Source organism: Heterocephalus glaber, unplaced genomic scaffold (genome assembly GCF_053883595.1).
Source record: "Heterocephalus glaber isolate CG9 unplaced genomic scaffold, H.glaber_assembly_v1.0 deba00001587, whole genome shotgun sequence".
Taxonomy (NCBI): domain Eukaryota; kingdom Metazoa; phylum Chordata; class Mammalia; order Rodentia; family Bathyergidae; genus Heterocephalus; species Heterocephalus glaber.
In genome coordinates, this window is record NW_028258365.1 from 3,688,643 (window position 1) to 3,715,347 (window position 26,705).

The window sequence follows — 26,705 nt, forward strand, 5'->3', positions numbered from 1 at the left end:
TGGTATGCTCCTGATTCCAACCTCTTTATCTGTTTAACTCCACTTCATTAGTGTTGCTTTTCCTTTTCCTACTTTACATATGAGCTACTTCCCTAGAAATAGAAGCAGCACAACAAAATATATACTCTTTTTTTTAATAAAGCCCAATTTTATTCACTGTTAATATCCTTGCAGTCCATTGTACACCTTCTGCACTGATCCTTGTTTCAGAAGCTGTTCGATACCATCTCTTGCTTTCTCTGCTAACTGTTCTTTTAGAAAATCCACATCAAAAGTGATTATCAAAGAGCCCTTGATATTTTTGTTGTCAAAATTGGGGAGCCCTTCCCCTTTCTTCCATAGCTTGGCTCCCGACCTGGTGATCTTGTCCTGGAAAATATGTACCTTGTGACCATCCAAGTGAGTAATATCCATCTCAAAGCCAGAGAGACTCAAACCGAGAGATTGTCACATTTGTGTACAGATCATCTCCTCTTCTTTCAAATGTTCGGTGCTTGACAACTTTGATTCAGAATCGTAAATCTCCAGGTTCCCCATCCACATGAGGTTCACCTTCTCCAATGAAAGGGTGCTCCATGCCATCTCTCACTCCAGGTTCTATTTCTACTTCCAGCGTTCGTTCTTCATTCACTAGTTTGACATTAGGGCACTCATCACAGACCACTTCCTGGGTCATCTGGAAGCACGCAGGGCCCAGCTGAGTGGTCTGCATCTCTTGTCGACAGTTACATTTCCATTTGCCAGGAGCCTGCCTGGCCACAGGCTTATTTCTAACTACTTCCACAAAATTTCCCACATACACTTCTTCCAAAGTGACTTCTAGATCTACAATAATATCACTTCCTCTTGGAATGTTTCTGTCTTGCTGACGAGGGGTTCCTACAAACATGAAACCAAAATCTCCAAAGAAGTGTGAAAAAATGTCTCCATGGGAGCTCTGATGACCATCTTTCAATCCTTCCTCACCATAAGTATCATACTGTTTCCATTTCTCACTATCTGACAGCACCTCATACGCAGCACCTAGATCCTGGAATTTCTCCTGGGCTTGGGGATCATCAGGAGTCCTGTCAGGATGGAGCTGCAGGGCTAGTTTCCTGTAGACCTTTTTAATGTCCTTTATAGAGGCACTGCACAGCACCCCCAAGATCTTATAGAAATCCCGCCCAGCAATCACGGCCCCAGTGAGGTTCAACACCAACAGGCAGAAGGTGCCCAGGTTCTGCCTCGATGCTGGCCCTTGTCCCGCGTACTCCTCACGGCCTGGCCGGTTGAGGCCGCCTCACGCTGGGGGTCTTGCTACTTGGTTGGCACAGATAGCTGGCTTGCCCCCTCCTGTCTAAAATATATACTCTAATTCAGAGACGCTTATTTCCAGGCAAGTAGCCTGGGCCAATGACAGTATGGCACTGGCATACTCTTCCTAACATAATGCATTCAGTTAACTTTTGTTTTTGTTTGGTTTTTTTTTTTTTTTTGGTACCAGGGATCGAACTCGGGTCCTTGCACTTGCGAGGCATGTGCTGCAACCACTGAGCTAAATCCCTGGCCCTCATTCAATTAACTTTTTATAAAGTTAAATTGCCTAGTGAAAAGACAGCCATGAACACTGCCACAGAAGCAAAACTGGAATGCGTAGTTTCTCAAGATCAGTATTTCATACAGCCACACTGACTCCGTGATCCAATTTGCTTCTAGACTTCTGATGAAAGAGAAACAGCAGTGCTAATAGTTGTAAGGAATCTTCATTTGAAAACCATCCCATGAAGATATATCATTACTATCCCTTAGGAAAACAATTTCACATAGCATTCCTATGAGCAGTTCATGAGATCCCTAAGTAGAATTTCACTTTGTCTAGACTTATTGATTCTCAATTTCACTTGTCCCTAAATGCTTTTCCAAGCAATTAAACACAACAATTGAGACAAATGTAATAGAGTTGAGCTAATTGAGGGAAACAACTTAAAGTAAGCCAGAAAGTGTCCAGAAAATTGTTCCTTGAGAACTGAAAAATTATATGGAAATGTATTCGGTGGCCAAATGTCTCAGTATCTGGGTAGGTAATCAATAATAATCACTGAATTAGGTATTTGTAGCAGAGAATTCCCTAGACATATTCACTGCTCTCTTCTGGAGAACTTGCAATGCTGCTGAAAACATAGGTTGGACAGAAGAGTCCAAGAAAGCAGGAACTTATTAACAGAGGTTGCATCTCTAAAAAGTGGGTCAGGGTCATGAGGTTCTGGGACTAGTCGGCCAAGAAGCAGAGGAAGAACCTCAGAATATCGGTGCCTTTCAAATGGAAACTGAACAATGTTGGAGAAATGTCCATTTTAAAGGAAGAAGGGGCAGCAGAGAGTTCTTACTGCCTCTGTGTATTTATTGCTACATATTTTAGAATATGGGTGGATCAAAGGGAGAGGTTATTTCACAAATGTTGAGTTTCAGCAGGGCCTGGTGAAGACTGAGGCAGGAGGATTACAACTTTAAGCCCAGTGTAGGCAACTCAATGTCTTGGTGAGACTGAATCACAATAAAAAATAAAATGCCTGTGGATGCAGCTCAGTGTGAAGGCCCTGGGCTCTATCCCCAGTACCACCCTCCCACCCCCCCAAAAATGATTTTTTTAGTTCTATAAAAAACTGAGTTGAAGCATCAGTTTACCCCTGGCATTTGGGTGTTCATTCTGTGTTCGGCTAAACACTGATTGCACATCCACTTTGGCCTGGTGGTATAAGAATGAGTAACACAGAGCCCGCTGGAGATAGGCAGGTCTGTGCACGCCCTACCGAGGTCCTGAGTCATGCAGAAGACGCCGAATAAACTCGCTGCAGACAGGCAGGTCTGTGCATGCCCTACCGAGGTCCTGAGTCAAGAGGAAGACACCGAATCACCCCACTGCATACAGGCAGGTCTGTGCACGCCCTACTGAGGTCCTGAGTCAGGCGGAAGACGCTGAATCAGCCCGCTGCAGACAGGCAGCCACCTGATTCCACATTACCAAGGCAGAGAGGACACCAGACCACCAGACCAAGGTACTGAGTCCCACTGTTCCTGGCCCAGAGGTAGGGGCTTCTGAGCCGTCGTCCCACTCTTCCTGGTCCAGAGGAAGGGGCTTCCTGGTCACCATCCCTCCCGCTGCTCTCAGCCCAGAAGAAAGGGCTTTTGGGACACCTTCTGTCCCCCTGCTCCTGGCCCAGAGGAAGGGGTTTCCCGGCCACCATCCCTCCAGCTGCTCCCAGCCCACAGGAAAGGGCTTTTGGGTCACCATCCCTACCGCTGCTCCTGGCCCCTGGCCCACCTCACCCAGCTCAGAGGAGGTAATCCGTGCAGGAACTAACAGCCGCCCGCCCCAGTTGAAATGAGAAAACACGTAAATAAGTCTCAAAACCAGACTTCCAAATCACCTACAGCAACCCCAAAGGGAAATGAGATGGAACCTCTGATACTCAACCTCCTGGACCCACTGAACTGGCAATAAAAGGGGATCTGGAAAAAATGAAATCAGAAATAATTTCTCAGATAACAGGAGAAATTGTGCCCCTAGTGCAAGACATGATTAATAAATCTAGAGAGGAGCTCAGGAACACGATGGAATCCCAACATAAGAAACAAATGGAATCCATAAAACAGATGCAAATAGATTTCCAGGACATGAAAAACTCCATTGAAAGTCTACACAGCAGAATGAGCCAATGTGAGGACAGAATTTCAGATATAGAAGATAAGATTACAATTAGTAACCAGGACAAGAAAAATTGCTTCAAAATTATAAGGGAACATGAGAAATCAATCCAGCAACTGCTAGATGATGCAAAACAGAATAACATAAGACTGATTGGGCTCAATGAAGAAACAGGAGAGAGTGGAGATGACATAAAAAAATCTCTTCACAGGAATAATGGCAGAAAACTTCCCAAGCAGGGGAAAAGACCTTGACATACAGATAAGTGAGGCATATAGGACTCCAAATAGCCTTGATCAAAAAAAATCTACACATAGGCATATAATTGTTAAGATTCCAGAAACACAACAGAAGAACAAAGTTCTCCAAGCACTCAGAGAAAAGAAACAAATCACATATAAAGGAAAGCCCATCAGAATCACAGCAGACTTCTCAACACAAACCATCACGGCAAGAAGAGCTTGGAGTGACATATTCCAAGCCCTAAAAGAAAACAGCCTCCAACCCAGATTGATGTACCCTGCAAAACTATCTTTCAAAATGGATGGAGAAATAAGATACTTTCATGACCAAGAGCACCTTAGGAACTTCGTGAATACCAAACCAGCACTCCAAAGAATTTTACACAATATCCTAGGAACAGACGTTGAGGATCACAACCCCAGGAAGCAAAGCAGAATGAACCCATCTGGCATGACAAGAAATTAAATGGAAAGGGGGAGAACCCAACAAAAAGAAAAAGTCATGGCAATGACAAGTCAATACAATTCAGTTATAACCATCAATGTTAATGGTCTCAATTCACCAATCAAAAGAAATAGACTGGCAGAATGGGTCAAGAAGCAAAATCCAACAATATGCTGCATACAAGAAACACACTTCATTCAAAAGGGAACTCATAGACTGAAAGTTAAAGGGTGGAAAACAATACTCCATGTGACAGGAACCCAGAAAAAAGCAGGAGTAGCTATCCTCTTGGCAGATCAAGTAGATTTCAAACCAACACTGATTAAGAGAGACAAAGAAGGACACTACATCCTTGTAAAGGGAACAATCCAACAGGAAGAGATGACAATCACAAATATCTATGCACCAAACACTAGTGCACCCAACTATATAAAACAAATACTAATGGACATGAAAAGCCATATATGCACTAATACAATTGTAGTGGGGGACCTCAACACCCCACTGTCACAAACAGATAGATCACCTAGACTAAAAATAAGCAATGAAATACTAGAACTCAATCGAACTCTTGAACAAATGAACTTAACAGATGTTTACAGAGTCTTCCACCCCACAAAATCAGAATACACATTCTTCTCAGCTGCACATGGGTCATTCTCAAAAATAGACCACATACTCACACACAGAACATGTTTAAGTAAGTGCAAAGGAATTGAAGTTATCCCCTGTATATTATCAGACCATAGTGCGATGAAATTGGAGATCCATAGCAAAAGAAACTCAAAAAATGTCATAAACACTTGGAAATTGAACAACACACTTCTGAATAACCAATGGGTCACAGAGGAAATTAGAAAAGAAATCAGACAGTTCCTTCAATTAAATGACAATGACAATACAACATATCGGAATCTATGGGACACAATGAAAGCAGTCTTACGAGGGAAATTCATAGCAGTGAATACACCTATTAGGAAAACAGAATGAGCCCAATAAAACAACCTGATGCTGAACCTCAAGCTTCTAGAAAAAGATGAGCAAGACAACCCCAAAGCTCATACAAGGGAAGAAATTATAAAGATCAGAGCAGAAATCAATGCAATGGAGACTAAGAGAACAATACAAAAAATCAATGAAGCCAAGAGTTGGTTCTTTGAAAGAATCAACAAAATTGATAAACCTTTAGTCAAGCTTGTCAGAAAAAGGAAAGAAAAGGCCCAAATCCATGCAATTAGGAATGAAAAGGGTGAAACTACAACAGACCCAGCAGAAATCCAGATGATCATCAATACCTACTTCCAGAACCTATACGCTAATAAGATGGACAGCACAGAAGAAATGGACAGATTCCTAGATACATATGAATTACCAAAGTTGAATGAAGAAGACCTAAAAATTCTGAACAACCCAATATCAACCAATGAAATTGAAAATGGAATTAAAAACTTATCACCTAAGAAAAGCCCGGGCCCTGATGGCTTCACTGCTGAATTCTATAAGACATTTAGAGAGGAACTGCTGCCACTACTGTTTAAACTCTTCAATGAAATTGAAAGGGAAGCAATACTCCCAAATTCATTCCTGGAAGCAAGCATCACCTTGATCCCCAAAGCAGAGAAAGACCCAACTGAAAAAGAGAACTATAGGCCAATCTCACTAATGAACATAGATGCAAAAATCCTTAATAAGATAATGGCAAATAGAATGCAGAAGGTCATCAAGAAGTTCATACACCCTGATCAAATGGGATTCATCCCAGGGATGCAGGGATGGTTCAATATACGAAAATCAATCAATGCAATACACTACATCCATAGAGCCAAGGACAAAAACCATATGATTATCTCCATAGATGCAGAAAAAGCATTTGACAAAATCCAACATGCATTTATGATAAAAACCCTACAAAAAATTGGAATAGATGGTCTCTACCTCAAACTGATAGAAGCCATCTATGAAAAACCAACAACCAATATCATACTAAATGGTCAAAAACTGAAATCCTTCACACTCAAATCAGGAACAAGACAAGGATGTCCACTATCACCACTCTTGTTCAATATAGTTCTGGAAACATTAGCCATGGCAATTAGACAAGAGAAAGAAATAAAAGGAATAAAGATAGGTAATGAGGAAGTCAAATTGTCATTATTTGCAGATGACATGATACTCCATATAGAAGACCCCAAGAACTCCACCAAAAGTCTTCTAGACTTAATAACCAAATTCAGTCAAGTAGCTGGTTACAAGGTCAACACACAAAAATCAATAGCTTTCCTCTACACCAATGACAGACTCAGAGAGAGAAATAGGGCAAACAATTCCTTTCACAATAGCATCCACAAAACTGAAATACCTAGGAATCATCCTAATGAAAGAAATCAAAGACCTCTTCTCTGAAAACTATGGCACTCTGAAAAGAGAGATTGAAGATGATATCAGAAAATGGACAGACATCCCCTGCTCCTGGGTAGGAAGGATTAATAGAGTGAAAATGGCCATACTTCCAAAACTGCTATATAGATTTAATGCAATTCCAACTGAGATTCCAGCAGCATACTTCATAGACCTCGAGAAAACAATCCAAAAATTCATTTGGAACAAGAAGAGACCCAGAATAGCAAAAGCAATTCTAGGTAACAGAGATATGGCAGGGGGTATCACAATCCCCAACCTGCAACTATACTACAAAGCTACTGTGATAAAAACAGCATGGTACTGGCAAAGAAACAGACTTGAGGACCAGTAGAACAGATTAGAAGATGCAGAAAACGCCAGACACACTCAGCCATCTCATCTTCAACAAAGGAGCCAAACACCCTCACTGGAAGAAAGATAGCCTCTTTAATAAATGGTGCTAGAAAAATTGGGCTTCAACTTGCCAAAGATTAAAACTAGACCTATATGTCTCACCATGCACTAAACTAAAATCAAAATGGATTAAAGATCTAAATATTAAAATAGAAACTCTGAACCAGTTGGAACAGAGGTTAGGTAGAACCCTTGAAGACATCGGTGTAGGAGAAGATTTTATGAACAAAACCTCAGTTGCCCATGAACTAGTACAAACAATCAACAAATGGGATCTCTTCTTATTAAAAAGCTTCTGCACAGCAAAAGAAACCACCAGCAGTGTGAAGAGACAACCCACAATGTGGGAAAAAAATCTTCACCTGCTCTTCCTCAGACAAAGGTCTACTATCTCAAATCTATAAAGAACTTAAAAAGATCAGACCTCCCAAATTTAAAGACCCAATCCAAAAATGGGCATCTGAAATGAACAGACATTTCTCAGACAAAGAAATAGAAATAGCAAATAAATACATGAAAAAATGTTCAATGTCACTGGTCATTCGAGAGATGCAAATGAAAACAATGCTGAGATTCCACTTCACTCCAGAAAGAATGGCTGCTATCATGAAATCAACCAATAACAAATGCTTATGGGGCTGTGGGGAAAGAGGAACCCTGCTCCACTGCTGGTGGGAGTGTAGACTGGTGCAAGCACTGTGGAAATCACTATGGAGATACCTCAAAGAACTAGGACTGGAAATCCCATTTGACCCTGCTATTCCACTGCTGGGGATCTTCCCCAAAGAATTAAAAGAATCATACCACAGTGATATATGTGCACCCATGTTCATAGCAGCACAGTTTGTAATAGCTAAAACTTGGAAACAGCCCAAATGCCCATCAACTGGAGACTGGATCAAGAAAATGTGGTTTTTTAATAAAATGGAGTACTACTCAGCCATAAAAAATGAGAAATTAGAGACATTTATAGCTAAGTGGATGCACATTGAGGCAATACTCTTAAGTGAAATAAATAGGACACACATGTGTAAATACCGAATAGTTTCTCTGGTGTGAGAAACTGAAAGTGTAAATAAGGACTAAATGTATAATAGGTCATGTGAAATAGGAAGAAAAGGGGCAAAGGGGAAGGAAGTGGGAGGGCTAAGGGAAAGGATAGAAGGGAATGGGATTAATATGAGAAAATGGAAAAAGAGGAACAAAATTTTTGTAAATAGGGAGGGCTGGAGGGGTTGAATGGAGGGCTGGGCAAGGGTGAAAAACAACCAAGAGAGACTATGTAAAGGTGCAAATTTCCAATGATGAATGTCATTATATTGTATACCTAAAATGTACCAATGGTTAGAATGAATAATTGATAATGTAAAATAGGAATAAAAGGTGCAAAGGGGTAGGGGTAGTGGGAGGGGCAGGGGAAAGGAAAGAAGGGAAAGGAAAAAATGATGAGAAAGGGAAAAAATGGAAATAAAGTCTTTGTAAATAGGGAAGGGTGGAGGGTGTGAAGGGAGGGCTAGGAATGGGGAAAAAATAAGAACCAAGATGCATTATATAAAGGTACAATTCCCAATGAGAAATGTAATTGTGTTGTATACCTACAATGTACCAATAAAAGAATTTAATAAAAATAAAAATTTTTTTAAAATTAAAAAAAAAAAAAGAATGAGTAACACAGACAGGGCTCCAACCCTCAGAGGGCATGCAAACTAGGGAGAGCAACATCAGAGAGGAATTAACAGTACACACTGTCATTTTAGATGGTAATAAATGACATTGTACGAGACTGCCTTTGCCAAGGTTGGCTGCAACAGATTTCCTACCCCACAACCTTCCCTAGCATCCGGCACTAAGACACTGAGTCACATTCCCTTCCTTGCCTGTGAATCTGGACTGATAAAAAGTAAAAATGATGTTGAGTGACTCTCCAGGCTAAATCATAAAAGGTGATGCAATGTCAGCCTTGTCTACAGGAACACTTGGCTCTTGAAGACTTTACCCACCACGCAAGTAGTTGAACTACCCAGAGGCCATGATGCCCTGCAGAAGCTAAAACCAGCCCACCTGGAAGGAGCATGAGATCACAAGAAGAGTGATGTCCTATCTGCTCCAGCCTCAGGCAGTGCCAGCTCCAGTCTCCCCTGACTGTAGCTGCGTGAGAGATCCAGAGCAGAAGCAGTCCAGCCAAGCCATTCCTCTAGTCTTCTCCCAATTCCTGTGAGATGTAATCAAATGATCACATCTGCTTTAAACCACTAGGTTTTGTAGCAGTATCTTTATGGTGACTGATAAACAGGACAATTAAGAAGACAATGAACCAGGAGTGAGAGCTACTTAATCCCACAATGAACATGGTCATACAGGAATTTCTTTGGTATGCTGACATCATTTTTTTTTTAGTTGTATGCCCAGGAATGATATAGTTGAATCATATAGAAATTCTATTTCAGGTTTTTATTTTGTTTTGTTTTGTTTTGTTTTTTGGTACCAGAGATCGAACTCGGGACTTTGCGATTGCAAGGCAGGCGGCTGAACCACTGAGCTAAATTGCTGGCTATTTTTGGTTTTTAAAGGAACTCCATAGGGGTTGTAGTAATTTATAATCCCACCAACAGTGTATAAAGAGTTCCTTTCTCTTTACATTTTTACTAGCATTTGCTAGCCTGTCAACTGGAATGAAAGAAGTCTCATTGTAGTTTTAATTTGCATTTCCCTGATTGCTAATGATACTGAACATTTTTTCAATAACATGATAAATACAATTTTCAATAACACAATAAATATAATTTGGCCATTTGTATTTCTTCTTTAGAGAAGAATCTATTCAGAACATTTCCCCTTTTTAAATTGAATTACTTGCTTTTTTGTCGTTTTTTGTATTCTTTATATATTCTGGATATTAACACACACACCCCGTCAGATGAATAGCTGGCAAATATTTTCTCCCATTCTATGGGTTTTCTCTTCACTTAGTTAATTGTTTTCTTGTGCAAAAGCTTTTTAGTTTGATGTAGTCCCATTTGTCAGTCTTTTGTTTGTGTTCATACCAATCTCCCCTCCAAAGAGTTTCATTTTACTCTTTTCCAAAGAGCCTAGCAATAAGCATATCTTTAGTGAATGAATGACTTGCTAGAGCAATGCAAAAATAACAAATGTTTGATTTAGCAGAAAAATCTACATGTCTGCTGAGCTGTACTCTTCTAATCCAGTACTTAACTGTATACCTGGATGGGTCCTTCTAGGTAATGTCTTTGATTCCTGTGCCCTTCAGTAAATCTGCCCTAGTGTCAGGATTATGGGGTCTAGTATTTGAAAACAGCATTTGCAATTCTAAAGACATTCCCCAGACTTTTAGACTTTTGATCAAAGAAGGGAAGGGCAAAGGCAGGGGTGGGGATGATTTGGGAAAGGGTGGACCTGGACGGGTGGTCCACTGGTTCTTATCGTAACTGTTTAAGTTTCATTTACATTTTTCTCTCGGTTGCTCAGGTCCAAAGCAGTGTTATTTGATGTTGAACACCTGCCTCTACACACGGAGCACTGCAGCCAGCCCTGCCAAGAGCAGTATTGACATTTCTGCTGTGTAGAATTTATTGAATTGCACAGTGGGGCCAAAATGTGGACACTCATGGGCCCCACCTGGTTCATGAGATTCTGGCTCAGAAAGAGTCACACCAACTCATGATTACAGAAGTACAGAATCTCCCCTGGTGCTTTCAGAGCCTGTGATTGAATCAAGCTTGCCAGTGCTTTTAACTCATATGATTGAGACCATTTTTGTAGGTCTCAATTCACTGTTGGGTGAGCCATGAGTGAGAGAAAAGTGAAACCCAGGGTCTAGGGTGCTGAGCTGATTCTCAGCAGATCTTTGGCCACCATCTATAAGATGAATGGCTCAAGGAGCTCACCATTCTGAGGATCCAGATAATAATCAATACACAGGGGTCACTAGAGTGGTGCTTCTCGAATGTTAATGTCCAACTTAATCACCTGGTACTTTGTGACATGCGCATTTAAATACAGTACATCTGGACTAGGGGTTGAAGTTGCCTTTCTAACAAGCTTCCAGCTGATGGCAATGCCAGTTCCAAAGTTATACATTGTGTAGTAAAAGTCTAGTCTGGATTTCAGATCCTACAACCCTGCCACCAGCCTAGCAGTTCTCAAAGTGTGGTCCCAGGATAATCAGGGTCAGCTTTACCTCGGAACTTGTTAATACTTACAAATCCTCAGGGCTTACTCCAGACCTTTTAGGTCAAATTCTAGAAATGAAGCCTGCAATCTGTGCTTTAGAGGCCCTCCAGGAGGCTCAGAGTGTTGGTTACTAAAGTTTGACAACCAAAGCACAAACAAGATACATTCACTTGAGTGAATGAGAGGATTTTAGCCACTGTTTCCAAATTTATATCTATTTTTTTCTTTTCCTTCTTTAATTTACTACTATATGTATATAACAATTACATTCATCTTGGGGAGCTGGTACATATACATATCACATCTTTAAAATGCTGGGATATGACTCAGTGGTAGAGTACTTGCCTGGCATGTACAAGGCCTAGATTCAAGCCTACACATTGAAAAAAAAATCCAAAAGGCAAACTTTTATCCAATATCCAACAGCTCTAGAATAAGAAAGCTCAATGTACCTAACACAAAACTGGAGTTTAAATCCATTTCAAAATGTTTCATTATAATCAAGTTACTAATTCCATACAAAAATTTTCAGCAGTCATTCACATATTAAAAGATGAATCCCTCAATCCGCACTTAACAATCTGATCTAATAATATGATCTTAGGGCAAGTCGAAAATCTTGAAAGTTGAACTCTGAGTTCCCAGGTGTGGATGCCCAGCTAAGGGAGGAATCAAGATGGAGTGAATGAGTCAAATAGAAAACCTGCTAAACTGGTTGACATGTTAGGATCAATAGGGCTAGTAAAAATTAGACTACCTTCCCAGCATAGGCTGGAAAAACATCCCTGACCTCAGATTTTGAGGTGAAATTTCCAAGACCTGCAGGACAACCTCCAGGCCCGCATTAATTGCCTATCCCCTCTGAAAGCACAAAAGAGTAAGTTACCCCACAGATTACCAGGGAAGGCGGCACCTGGAACCTGTCCAGGCCACAGAGCGCCTGGGACACCTGTGAACAGGCGTAGAACCTTCATACCTACTCCGGTTTCAACTTTCACAACTGGGACCACTTTGCAGTTTCAGCTTTAAGGGTAATCTCGCAGAGAAATACATAAACCCCTGACTAATGCCGTCTTGACTATAACTATGCTAATACAAGACGGTGTAGCAGTTTGAATAATTCTGACTAATAACATGTTAGACTAATATAACCCTTTTCATCTGAGAACCTCAAAATACGACCTCACTAATCCTTGAAACAACTTCTGTGAAATATATGGGAAATATTATCATCTCCATTTCTCAGGGGGTATAAAGAAAGCACCTCCAGATTGCCTGGGTGTTACTCTAGTCTCATAAGTAGGTTCAAAGCTCACAAAAAACAGATTTGCGACGGTGAGGCACTCAGGAAGAAGAGGATGGAAGAATGACAAACCAGGAAGGAAATAGCTTAGGTTTTAATATAAGCAGCATTAATCTTGGATCCAACAGAATTACTAAGAAGCAGGAAATAAATTGACTTTTAAATGCCATACCCAGGGTCAAGTACAGAAATTTTTGTTGTTACAGTTTTGTTTGAGAATACAAATTCTTACATCCTCAGGTTTGCTTTACCCTTTATTCAGGTCAGTGTAGTTTTGGAGGGTTGGTGTGAAGAGAAGCCATTGCTTTATTTCTCTTCTGTGCTCAAGTTCATCTTGCAAAGTTCTGCCCAGAGGGTTAGTAGCTAAACTTCCACTTAACATTCTCATATTTAGTTTCCTCAAGATGTCCTTGACTCTAACTTCTTTCTCTCAATACTGCTTTTCAAGTAAACATTTTATTTATGCAACAATTGCAAAAATTTTCCCTGGAAGTCATTGAAGATATCAAAAATACTTCAGGGTTCCTAAACTGATAAGTTTAACATTTAAAACTGTTTAAAATGCAGCAATTGCCTTTTTCCCTCCTTCTTTCCCATTTTAAAATGTCAAAGGCTTCCTGACATGCTTTGGCCATGGAAATGGAACATATTTTCTCATTAGGTTAATTAATGACTCTGCTTGGGTGGCATAATTTGGTGTAAGTTTCCTTTTAGAATTCTGTCATAACTAAAAAGGATCTTATTTTTTGTTATGTTTTGTGGTGTCTTTAAATTTTTATGACTTCTACTTTGTTTAGTCTGTGTGTAATCCTTCTTTTGAAACCTAATGTCCTAGAAAATTTACAGTTTTCTCTCAAAACTGGCACTTTTTACATTTTAGTGATTCCGGTTTCTTTAGTTCTCACTAGAACTTCATTTAAGTCCTTAAGGTGTAATTCACAGCTCAGGGAATTTATGATTACATCGTCAAAGCAAACTCCCCAAGTGCAATATATTAAACCTGACAAGATGCTGTTCATTAATCTCTAAAATATAGCCAGGTGTGATGTAGTGAAGTGAGGCTCCCAACTAAGAACAGCTGAAGAAGTCCAAGCTGCCCCACCAGAGAGGATTCCTTCCTCATCACTGCCAAGGCTGCCTGGGTGGGGACAGAGACAGAGCCAAGGCCTTTTCTCTGCCAACCACGGTGTTCCCTGTCTCTGCCGTTGCTCCTATAGCTCTGCTGCTCCTCTTTTTTTCTCATATTTGTTTATTCAACAAATATTTACTGAAAGCCTACTATGTGCCAGATACAAGGTAGACCTACAAAGACAATAGTGGCCAAAAGAGATACAGTCCCTCATCTTGCCTACCTATAAACACAGGCCTCAAGAATCCTTTATCCCAAACCACCAAATCCATGCAGTGCAAATACATTACCTGGATGGAAGGCATCTCTCTTCTGCCCCAGTTGTAACTTCAATGCTAATTCCTGTTAGCTGTAAGATTGCAGTGCAACTTGCTGAACACTCAGGAGAGGTTGGCAATGGCACCATCAAGAAAGAGCAGGCAAATCTGTCTTAGGATAATGACTGCTCAGTCAGAAAAGCAAAAGCCAGCTAATCATTGTGGGACACTGTATCTAGGACAAAGCAGAACATCCAGGCAAAAAAGCAATCACTTTTATGGGCTGGGGATTTAGCTCAGTGGTGGCACAAGGTCCTGAGTTTGATCCCCAGTACCAGGGAAAAAACAATCACTAAAGAACAAAACAAAACAAAAAAAAGCCATACCTTTTAAAGGTACTTGTAGGTCTTTCCCAAGACCCTCCTGCTTGTCTTCATAAAAGAATACAATGCAGTACAATATGTAATCCTGGATTGGATCTTGGAACAGAAAAAAAAGATATAAGTGGAAAAAATAGACGAAACCTGTATAAGAGTATATCTCTGTCAGTGTTTTAGATCTGACAAATGTGTCATGGTAATGTGAATGTTAGCATGACAGTGATTAAGCTCTCTACTATCTCTGCAACTTTTTCTATAATTCTCAAACTATTCCAAAATGAAAAGGTTATTTAAAAAAATTTGATTACGGCCCCAGTCACACAGAACACATGCCGAATCAGCCCGCTGCAGACAGGCAGGTCTGTGCACGCGCTACCAAGGTGCTGAGTCACGTGGAAGACACCGAATCACCCCGCTGCAGACATGCAGCCACCTGATTCCACACTACAAAGACTCAGAGGACAGCAGACCACCAGACCAAGGTACTGAGTCCCACTGTTCCTGGCCCAGAGGTAGGGGCTTCTGAGCGATCGTCCCACTGCTCCTGGTCCAGAGGAAGGGGCTTCCTGGTCACCACTCCCGCTGCTCTCAGCCCAGAGGAAAGGGCTTTTGGGCCACCTTCTGTTCCACTGCTCCAGGCCCAGAGGAAGGGGCTTCTGAGCCACCATCCCACTGCTCCTGGTCCAGAGGAAGGGGCTTCCCTGCCACAATCCCTCTCACTGCTCCCAGCCCACAGGAAAAGGCTTTTGGGTCACCATCCCTACTGCTGCTCCTAGCCCCTGGCCCACCTTACGCAGCTCAGAGGAGGTAATCCATGCAGGTGCTAACAGCCCCCTGCCCCAGTTGAAATGAGAAAACACATAAATAAATCTCAAAACCAGACTTCCAGATCACCTACAGCAACCCCAAAGGGAAATGAGATGGAACACTCTGATACTCAACCACCTGGACCCACTGAACTGACAATAAAAGGGGATCTGGAAAAAAGGAAATCAGAAATAATTTCTCAGATAACAGGAGAAATTGTGCCCCTAGTGCAAGACATGATTAATAAATCTAGAGAAGAGCTCAGGAACATGATGGAATCCCCACATAAGAAACAAATGGAATCCATAAAACAGATGCAAATAGATTTCCAGGACATGAAAAACTCTATTGAAAGTCTGCACAGCAGAATGAGCCAATGTGAGGACAGAATTTCAGATATAGAAGATAAGATTGCAATTAGCAACCAGGAAAAGAAAAATTGCTTCAAAATTATAAGGGAACATGAGAAATCAATCCAGCAGCTGCTAGATGATGCAAAGAAGAATAACATAAGACTGATTGGGCTCAATGAAGAAACAGGAGAGAGTGGAGATGACATAAAAAATCTCTTCACAGAAATAATGGCAGAAAACTTCCCAAGCAGGGGAGAAGACCTTGACATACAGATAAGTGAGGCATATAGGACTCCAAATAGCCTTGATCAAAAAAAATCTACACATAGGCATATAATTGTTAAGATTCCAGAAACACAACAGAAGAACAAAGTTCTCCAAGCACTCAGAGAAAAGAAACAAATCACATACAAAGGAAAGCCCATCAGAATCACAGCAGACTTCTCAACACAAACCATCACGGCAAGAAGAGCTTGGAGTGACATATTCCAAGCCCTAAAAGAAAACAGCCTCCAACCCAGATTGATGTACCCTGCAAAACTATCTTTCAAAATGGATGGAGAAATAAGATACTTTCATGACCAAGAGCACCTTAGGAACTTCGTGAATACCAAACCAGCACTCCAAAGAATTATACACAATATCCTAGGAACAGACATTGAGGATCACAGCCCCAGGAAGCAAAGCAGAATGAACCCATCTGGCATGACAAGAAATTAAATGGAAAGGGGGAGAACCCAACAAAAAGAAAAAGTCATGGCAATGACAAGTCAATACGATTCAGTTATAACCATCAATGTTAATGGTTCAATTCACCAATCAAAAGAAATAGACTGGCAGAATGGGTCAAGAAGCAAAATCCAACAATATGCTGCATACAAGAAACACACTTCATTCAAAAGGAAACTCATAGACTGAAAGTTAAAGGGTGGAAAACAATACTCCATGTGACAGGAACCCAGAAAAAAGCAGGAGTAGCTATCCTCTTGGCAGATCAAGTAGATTTCAAACCAACACTGATTAAGAGAGACAAAGAAGGACACTACATCCTTGTAAAGGGAACAATCCAACAGGAAGAGATGACAATCACAAATATCTATGCACCAAACACTAGTGCACCCAACTATATAAAACAAATACTAATGGACATGAAAAGCCATATATGCACTAATACAATTGTAGTGGGGGACCTCAACACCCCACTGTCACAAACAGATAGATCACCTAGACTAAAAATAAGCAATGAAATACTAGAACTCAATCGAACTCTTGAACAAATGAACTTAACAGATGTTTACAGAGTCTTCCACCCCACAAAATCAGAATACACATTCTTCTCAGCTGCACATGGGTCATTCTCAAAAATAGACCACATACTCACACACAGAACATGTTTAAGTAAGTGCAAAGGAATTGAAGTTATCCCCTGTATATTATCAGACCATAGTGCGATGAAATTGGAGATCCATAGCAAAAGAAACTCAAAACATGTCATAAACACTTGGAAATTGAACAACACACTTCTGAATAACCAATGGGTCACAGAGGAAATTAGAAAAGAAATCAGACAGTTCCTTCAATTAAATGACAATGACAATACAACATATCGGAATCTATGGGACACAATGAAAGCAGTCTTACGAGGGAAATTCATAGCAGTGAATACACCTATTAGGAAAACAGAATGAGCCCAATAAAACAACCTGATGCTGAACCTCAAGCTTCTAGAAAAAGATGAGCAAGACAACCCAAAAGCTCATACAAGGGAAGAAATTATAAAGATCAGAGCAGAAATCAATACAATGGAGACTAAGAGAACAATACAAAAAATCAATGAAGCCAAGAGTTGGTTCTTTGAAAGAATCAACAAAATTGACAAACCTTTAGCCAACCTTGTCAGAAAAAGGAAAGAAATGGCCCAAATCCATGCAATTAGGAATGAAAAGGGTGAAATTACAACAGACCCAGCAGAAATCCAGATGATCATCAATGCCTACTTCCAGAACCTATACGCTAATAAGATGGACAGCACAGAAGAAATGGACAGATTCCTAGATACATATGAATTACCAAAGTTGAATGAAGAAGACCTAAAAATTCTGAACAACCCAATATCAACCAATGAAATTGAAAACGTAATTAAAAACTTATCACCTAAGAAAAGCCCAGGCCCTGATGGCTTCACTGCTGAATTCTATAAGACATTTAGAGAGGAACTGCTGCCACTACTGTTTAAACTCTTCAATGAAATTGAAAGGGAAGCAATACTCCCAAATTCATTCCTGGAAGCAAGCATCACCTTGATCCCCAAAGCAGAGAAAGGCCCAACTGAAAAAGAGAACTATAGGCCAATCTCACTAATGAACATAGATGCAAAAATCCTTAATAAGATAATGGCAAACAGAATGCAGAAGGTCATCAAGAAGATCATACACCATGATCAAGTGGGATTCATCCCAGGGATGCAGGGATGGTTCAATATATGAAAATCAATCAATGTAATACACTATACCAATAGAGCCAAGGACAAAAACCATATGATTATCTCCATAGATGCAGAAAAAGCATTTGACAAAATCCAACATGCATTTATGATAAAAAAAAACCCTACAAAAATTGGAATAGATGGTCTCTACCTCAAACTGATAGAAGCCATCTATGAAAAACCAACAACCAATATCATACTAAATGGTCAAAAACTGAAATCCTTCACACTCAAATCAGGAACAAGACAAGGATGTCCACTATCACCACTCTTGTTCAATATAGTTCTGGAAACATTAGCCATGGCAATTAGACAAGAGAAAGAAATAAAAAGAATAAAGATAGGTAATGAGGAAGTCAAATTGTCATTATTTGCAGATGACATGATACTCTATATAGAAGACCCCAAGAACTCCACCAAAAGTCTTCTAGGCTTAATAACCAAATTCAGTCAAGTAGCTGGTTACAAGGTCAACACACAAAAATCAATAGCTTTCCTCTACACCAATGACAGACTCAGAGAGAGAAATAGGGCAAATAATTCCTTTCACAATAGCATCCACAAAACTGAAATACCTAGGAATCATCCTAATGAAAGAAATCAAAGACCTCTTCTCTGAAAACTATGGCACTCTGAAAAGAGAGATTGAAGATGATATCAGAAAATGGACAGATATCCCCTGCTCCTGGGTAGGAAGGATTAATAGAGTGAAAATGGCCATACTTCCAAAACTGATATATAGATTTAATGCAATTCCAATTGAGATCCCAGCAGCATACTTCATAGACCTCGAGAAAACATTCCAAAAATTCATTTGGAGCAAGAACAGACCCAGAATAGCAAAAGCAATTCTAGGTAACAGAGATATGGCAGGGGGTATCACAATCCCCAACCTGCAACTATACTACAAAGCTACTGTGATAAAAACAGCATGGTACTGGCAAAGAAACAGACTTGAGGACCAGTAGAACAGATTAGAAGATGCAGAAACAACACCAGACACACTCAGCCATCTCATCTTCGACAAAGGAGCCAAACACCCTCACTGGAGGAAAGATAGCCTCTTTAATAAATGGTGCTAGAAAAATTGGGCTTCAACTTGCCAAAGATTAAAACTAGACCTATATCTCTCACCATGCACTAAACTAAAATCAAAATGGATTAAAGATCTAAATATTAAAATAGAAACTCTGAACCAGTTGGAACAGAGGTTAGGTAGAAGCCTTGAAGACATTGATGTAGGAAAAGATTTTATGAACAAAACCTCAGTTGCCCGTGAACTAGCACAAACAATCAACAAGTGGGATCTCTTCTTATTAAAAGGCTTTTTCTGCACAGCAAGAGAAACCACCAGCAGTGTGAAGAGACAACCCACAATGTGGGAAAAAATCTTCACCTGCTCTTCCTCAGACAAAGGTCTGCTATCTCGAATCTATAAAGAACTTAAAAAGATCGGACCTCCCAAATTTAAAGACCCAATCCAAAAATGGGCATCTGAAATGAACAGACATTTCCCAGACAAAGAAGTAGAAATAGCAAATAAATACATGAAAAAATGTTCAATGTCACTGGTCATTCGAGAGATGCAAATGAAAACAACACTGAGATTCCACTTCACTCCAGAAAGAATGGCTGCTATCATGAAATCAACCAATAACAAATGCTGGCGGGGCTGTGGGAAAGAGGAATCCTGCTCCACTGCTGGTGGGAGTGTAGACTGGTGCAAGCACTGAGGAAATCAGCATGGAGATACCTCAAAGAACTAGGACTAGAAGTCCCATTTGACCCCACTATTCCACTGCTGGGCATCTTCCCCAAAGAATTAAAAGAATCATACCACAGTGATATATGTGCACCCATGTTCATAGCAGCACAGTTTGTAATAGCTAAAACTTGGAAACAGCCCAAATGCCCATCAACTGGAGACTGGATCAAGAAAATGTGGTTTTTTAATAAAATGGAGTACTACTCAGCCATAAAAAATGAGAAATTAGAGACATTTATAGCTAAGTGGATGCACATTGAGGCAATACTCTTAAGTGAAATAAATAGGACACACATGTGTAAATACCGAATAGTTTCTCTGGTGTGAGAAACTGAAAGTGTAAATAAGGACTAAATGTATAATAGGTCATGTGAAATAGGAAGAAAAGGGGCAAAGGGGAAGGAAATGGGAGAGCTAGGGGAAAAGATAGAAGGGAATGGGATTAATATGAGAAAATGGAAAAATAGGAACAAAATCTTTGTAAATAGGGAGGAATGGAGGGGTTGAAGGGAGGGCTGGGCAAGGGTGAAAAAATAAGAACCAAGAGAGACTATGTAAAGGTGCAAATTTCCAGTGATGAATGTCATTATATTGTATACCTAAAATGTACCAATGGTTAGAATGAATAATTGATAATGTAAAATAGGAATAAAAGGTCCAAAGGGGTAGGGGTAGTGGGAGGGGCAGGGGAAAGGAAAGAAGGGAAAGGAAAAAATGATGAGAAATGGAAAAAATGGAAATAAAGTCTTTGTAAATAGGGAAGGGTGGAGGGCGTGAAGGGAGGGCTAGGATTTGGGAAAAAATAAGAACCAAGATGCATTATATAAAGGTACAATTCCCAATGAGAAATGTAATTGTGTTGTATACCTACAATGTACCAATAAAAGAATTTAACACACAAAAAAATTTGATTATGAAGCAGGAGCCTTAGAATGAATAAAAAAAGCTCCTAAAAGAAAACAAAAGCACATACAGGGTATGGGAAAAGGATATAGCTCCTGATGACAAATTACAAATCTTTCTTGAAACTAAGGAAAAAACAGACCTAGAAACCCAAAGACCAGGAACCAATATTCCATAAATGACTTTATTTTTCCCTCTCTCACATGCCAATCGAAGTTTGCCTTACTGGTTCTAAGATAGCTTCTTAATGTGTGTGTAAAAGAAAGAAGGGTGTAGAAGAATCACGATCCCAAGTCAAAGGAGCGAGATAAATTTTCTTTCTTTCTTCCTTTCTCTTTTCAGTAATGGAGATTGAATTTAGGGCCTCTGCACTGACGTACAAGCCCAGCCCTTTTTATTTTTTATTTTGAAATGGTCTCACTGCTCTCCAACTTGTGATCCTTCTGCCTCAGCCTTCCAAAGTGCTGAGATTACAGTCATGTACTACCAAGCTCAGCTCTATGATTTCTTTTTAACTCTCTGTGCTTTAGATCATTGACACCTCCCCTAATTCAGACACACGTACTCACACTCACATACACACACGCACTGAATGGTGACTGAGACACTGCTAACGTGTCTTTCTCTGACGGAACACTTGCATTTTCCTCTACTCATTTTCCTGGCCGTGTAGAAGCTTCATTTTAAGTAACATAACAAGTATTGGTGTGCAGATTAAAGATATTCCTGGCTTAGAATTACATTCAAGAAGACTTGGCTTACAACATCCAAGGAGTGATTCTTGTTTTGGTTAGACTTGCTACCCTGGGGGGGAGTTACACAATGCATGTAATACACACACCCACCTCAGTCTTTTCAGGGAGAATTTTTTGTTTCAAAATAGAAATGATGGTGATGAAAGCAATACTTTTTTTAGCCAGCCGCATGCTTGAAAAGATAATGGTTTTATGAACCAAGTGTAAACCTCAGAACAAAATGCTGGCTGCAATAAAGAACTTCCTCAAAAGAGCAGAATTAGCTTTTCAACATTCAAATGGTGCCTTGTTCATGATGAAAATTTATCCCCATCTAGAGAAATAGGTCATAGAATAAGATTGTTAGAGGGGGGAGGATTCTTAGAGATCATGTAATCTAATTTCATCTTATTACAGATGAGAAAAAACAACTGAGGTCTGTGCTTGTGGCTTAATTAATGCTCTGAGACTGAGCTGACCTCAAAACCAGATGCCAAGCCTGGTGTCCCCTCCTTGAGCCACACTGACCCATCTCCTGTGACCCTACCCTGAGGATTTTAATGTGAATACTCAGTTTGCTTTATGTTCCATACCTATTTTAAATGCAGTCATGTAAGCAAACAATTGTTGCTGCTGTTATTATCATCACTAGCTACTTTGAGCTATAAGAGCAACACAAATTTTATAATGCCTGCACTGAACCGAAAGGGAATTTATATGTGTTGACCAACGTCTTCTGTTCTTTCCGGTTCCACTGCTTTCTCCTGGGGTCCCATGTTCACTTCAAGAATATACTTTTTAAAATTCCTTTCCTTCTGTGAGGCTTTCTCTCCTCTCCCTCTCTCTCCCTCCCCCCCCCCGCCTCTCAAATATATATAAGCCAACAAGGAGGACTCACTGAAAACAGAGCCCAGGTTTCTAGAAAGTCTCTGCAAATAGGAAGTAAAACCACATCACACCATGCATCTGCCAAAAGTAATAAGCCCAGCCAGCCTCAGCACCCTCTTGAGTTCGTCAGCAACTAACACTACTCATTTCTCCCTTTCCTTGCAAAGGAAAAGGAAAAAAAAAATGCCAGGCAAAGAATGCCAGGCAAATCAAACCATGGGAAAAATAACACCTTCCAACTCAGGGCAAAATCCTCATTTCCAGCCTCTGCTGCAGATGTCCCATCCAGTGTGTCTGGCAACCAGCACTGCTCTTGGAACAAGATCCAGATCACAGGTTAGAGAGGAGATTTTGGCCAGAGACCATTTGTGAACATTTAATTCATAATTGAAAAGCCTGAGAAATCTCACTATGATTCAATTTTATGTAATGATTAAAACAAATCCATATAGGCAATACTTCCTCATACAGCTTTACGATATAAGGTACCTTCCAACTTTTTACAAACTTTTTTAATTACTCCCCCAAATGACTAAGTATGTGCTTGGAGATCACTGGAGGACAAGTTAAAAAGCTCACCTTGCTAATGTTGGCTTTTATCTTTCTAATCAACCAAGAATAGCAACCAAAATAGGAGAAACAAAACAAAACAAGAAAAACTCATTATGAAACATTCTTTCTGAAATACAGAAATTCGAATTAAAGTTTTAAAAAAACAAAACTGGAATTTAATCCCTGCTATGCCACAAATTCTGTTTGTCATCCCTGGGCTCTCAGACTCCTTCTAGCTTCCAATATATCTTTTAATAATGTAGATAGTCCCTTCCACCCTTAATATTCTGATTTTATTATTCCTGAAATTAGATTTCTATCAAGTAAGGAGGAACATATCATCATCTTCAAAAATGTAGAAGTCTTTTGTCTCCTTTGTTAGATTGATTTTTAGATATTTCATTTTTTTTGGATGCTATTGTGAAAGGAATTGTTTCCTTAATTTCTCTCTCAGTGAGTCTGTTATTTGTGTACAAGAAGACTATTGATTTTTGAGTGTTTATCTTGTATCCAGCTACTCCACTGAATCTGTCAATTAAGTCTAGAAGTATTTTGGCAGAATTTTGGGGGTCCTCTATGTAGAGTATCATATCGTCAGCAAATAATGACAGTTTTACTTCTTCCTTTCCTATTTTTATTCCTTTTATTTCTTTCTCTTGTCTAATAGCTGTGGCTAATGTTTCCAGAACTATACTGAGCAGAAGTGATGATAGTGGAGACCCTTGTCTTGTTCCTGATTTTAGTGTGAAGGTTTTCAGTTTTTGACCATTTAGTATGATGTTAGCTGTTGGTTTTTCACAGCCTTTATTAGCTCGAGATAAAGACCATCTATTCCAATTTTCTGTAGGGTTTTTATCATGAATGGGTGTTGGATTTTGTCAAATGCTTTTTATGCATCTATTGCTATGATCATATGGTTTTTGTCCGTGACTCCGTGATATATGCACACTCATGTTTATAGCGGCACAGTTTGTAATAGCTAAAACATGGAAACAGCCCAAATGCCCATCAACTGGAGAATGGATAAAGAAGACATGGTTTTTCTATAAAATGGGATACTAGTCAGCCATAAGAAATAAGAAACTAGAGACATTTATAGCTAAATGGAAGCACATTGAGGCCATCCTCTTAAGTGAAATAAATAGGACACACGTGTAAATACCGAATAGTTTCTCTGGGGTAAAATACTAAAAGTGAAAATAAGGTTCAAATGATATAATTGATAATGTGAAATAGGAATAAAAGGTCTAAAGGAGTTGGGGAAGTGGGAAGGGTAGGGGAAGGGAAAGAAGGGAAAAGAGAAAATATGAGAAAAAGAAAAAATGGAAATAAAGTCTCTGTAAATAGGGAAGGGTGGAGGGAATGAAGGGAGGGCAGGGAAATGGGGAAAAAATAAGAACTAAGATACATCATGTAAAGTACAAGCTCCCAACAATGAATGTAACTGTATTTTATACCTAAAATGTACCAATAAACTTTTTTTTTTTTACTTCTTTTATTGGTACATTTTAGGTATACAATTCGGTTACATTTATCATTGGGCGTTTGTATCTGTACATGATGTATCTTGGTTCTTATTTTTTTCCCCATTACCTGTGCACCCTTCACCCCCTCTGCCCTTCCCTATTTACACAGATTTCATTTCCATTTTTTTTTCTTTTCTCATAGTTTTTCCTTTCCCTCTTTTCCTTTCCCCTTCCCCTCTCTTCACTCGTTTGTCTTTGGACCTTTTTTCCTATTTCAAATTATCAATTATTCATTTTAATCATTTTAACTCTTGTTTACACTATCAGTTTCTCACACTAGAGAAACTATTCAGTATTATTTCACTTAAGAGTATGGCCCCAATATGCATCCATTTAGCTATAGATAACTCTAGTTTTTCATTCTTTATGGCTGAGTAGTACTCCATTTTATTTTAAAAAACCACATTTTCTTTATCCATTCTCCAGTTGATGGGCATTTGGGCTTCTTCCAAGCTTTAGCTATCACAAACTGTGGCACTATGAACATGGGGGCGCATATATCACTGTGGTATGATTCTTTTAATTCTTTTGAGAAGATACCCACCAGGGGAATAGCTGGGTCAAATGGGTGTATCAATAAACTTAATGAAAAAAAATGGCTATCACATGTGTGGTGAATGGCACATGCTTATATCTCAGGAGATGGGTGATCAAGAAAAATATTGTCTTCCAAACTAGAAAATCACTCAGGTTTCTTCTAAATTCTTTATCATTTATTTATTTATTTTCTTAGTACACGTTTGTAGAACATACTGCTTGCATTCCTTGCATGGAGTTGGTACATGTACATTACACATCTCAATTCCTTTTTTCATTCCCTTCCCTGTCCTCCCTGCCTGCTCCTGCATCTCTTGATCCCTTCCCATTTGAGAAACATCTATCTCCCGACTTCCTATTATCCATCTTTTATTTTGTTCTCTATATTTTCATATAAGAGAAATGTGATATTTAAGTTTGTGTGTCTGATTTATTTTACTTAACATTATGGTCTCAAGATGTTAATGATTTCCCATCATCAAACACACTGCTACTTTCTCTACCCAGGGTTTCTGCCAGGAAAGAGTATACTCAACAGAAAACTCCACTGAATCCCTAGAAACTTTGTCTCCAATCATTAAGAATTAGTGGAGAAGATAACATTTTGGCACAAACTACTGGATTTGGTGAATTCTAAAATAAAATAAAAATACAAGAGAAAAGGAAATTCTTAGTTTTTAAGTGAATAAACTAATGTCTGATGTCCTTTATAGAAAATACAACTGAAGATTCAAAAGTCACCAAAGGGGAGCCAGACATGTGGCTCATGTTTATAATTTCACCTACTTGGGAAGCTTAGGCAAGAGGATCACAAGTTTGAAGCTAGCCTGAGCAACTTAGCAAAACTCTGTCTCAAAATAAAATAAAATAAAAAGGGGCTCAGTGAGAGATTGCTTGCTTAGTGATTTGCAAGGCCCAGCATTCAATTCCCAATACAAATTTAAAAAGATAAAAATACCAAAGGCAATGTCATGCACTTGAGATGTATATAGTGTACACTGCACAGAAGACATCTCATTGGTCATTCTTTTCATGTAGTATTTCCTACCAGATCTTGGTTTCCACCCAGAACCTTTGCAGGAGCAAAAGAGGCAGGAAGGAGAAGCAGGGCTGGCAGGGCTGTAAGTCAAGGCAGGCCTATTACAGTATAACCATCATCAAAATGACACTCAGAAAACCACCCCCTAGTGGCTTTGTTTCCAAATGTGAGAGAGTTGGGAAGCTTCCTGGCTAAGATTAAGCTTCCCAAATAGCTCTTCATTTCATCCCCTGACCATGTAAGCACACAATACATTTACTCTCTCCATCCTCCTCCATATGGCAAAATCAGGGGCAGTGAGGGGAAGAGGAGGAGAGGCTTCCAGGTGTCCTGCTCAGAGGGATTAGAAGAGCTCAGATTTCAACTCACCCCCATCAACCCATTTATTCATACTTCTCCCATCACTCACCCCGCAGATGAAACTTGCCCTTTGGCTGCCTTCATGGGAGGTGTTTAGAAATAAGAGCACCTGTCTACGAAAGCCAGACATTCGCAGGAGTGGCCAAGGAGACAATGGATTACATTTGGGGAGTTTCTGGGCCTGAACTTTTACAACAGCTGTATCTGCACTACATAAGCTTTTGTGAAATTGTGTGTTGAGAGAGAGACAAACAGGTTCCTTGTCTTTGCACTGAAAATACATCTGCAAACCTGTCACATTCTACAG

The 26,705-nt window shown here is 39.7% G+C and overlaps 1 pseudogene; it reads right to left on the reverse strand.

Moving 5' to 3' along the window:
* LOC101705157 (dnaJ homolog subfamily B member 11 pseudogene) lies at window positions 1-26,528 on the reverse strand (annotated as a pseudogene).
* Between the last annotated feature and the right edge of the window lie 177 nt (window positions 26,529-26,705).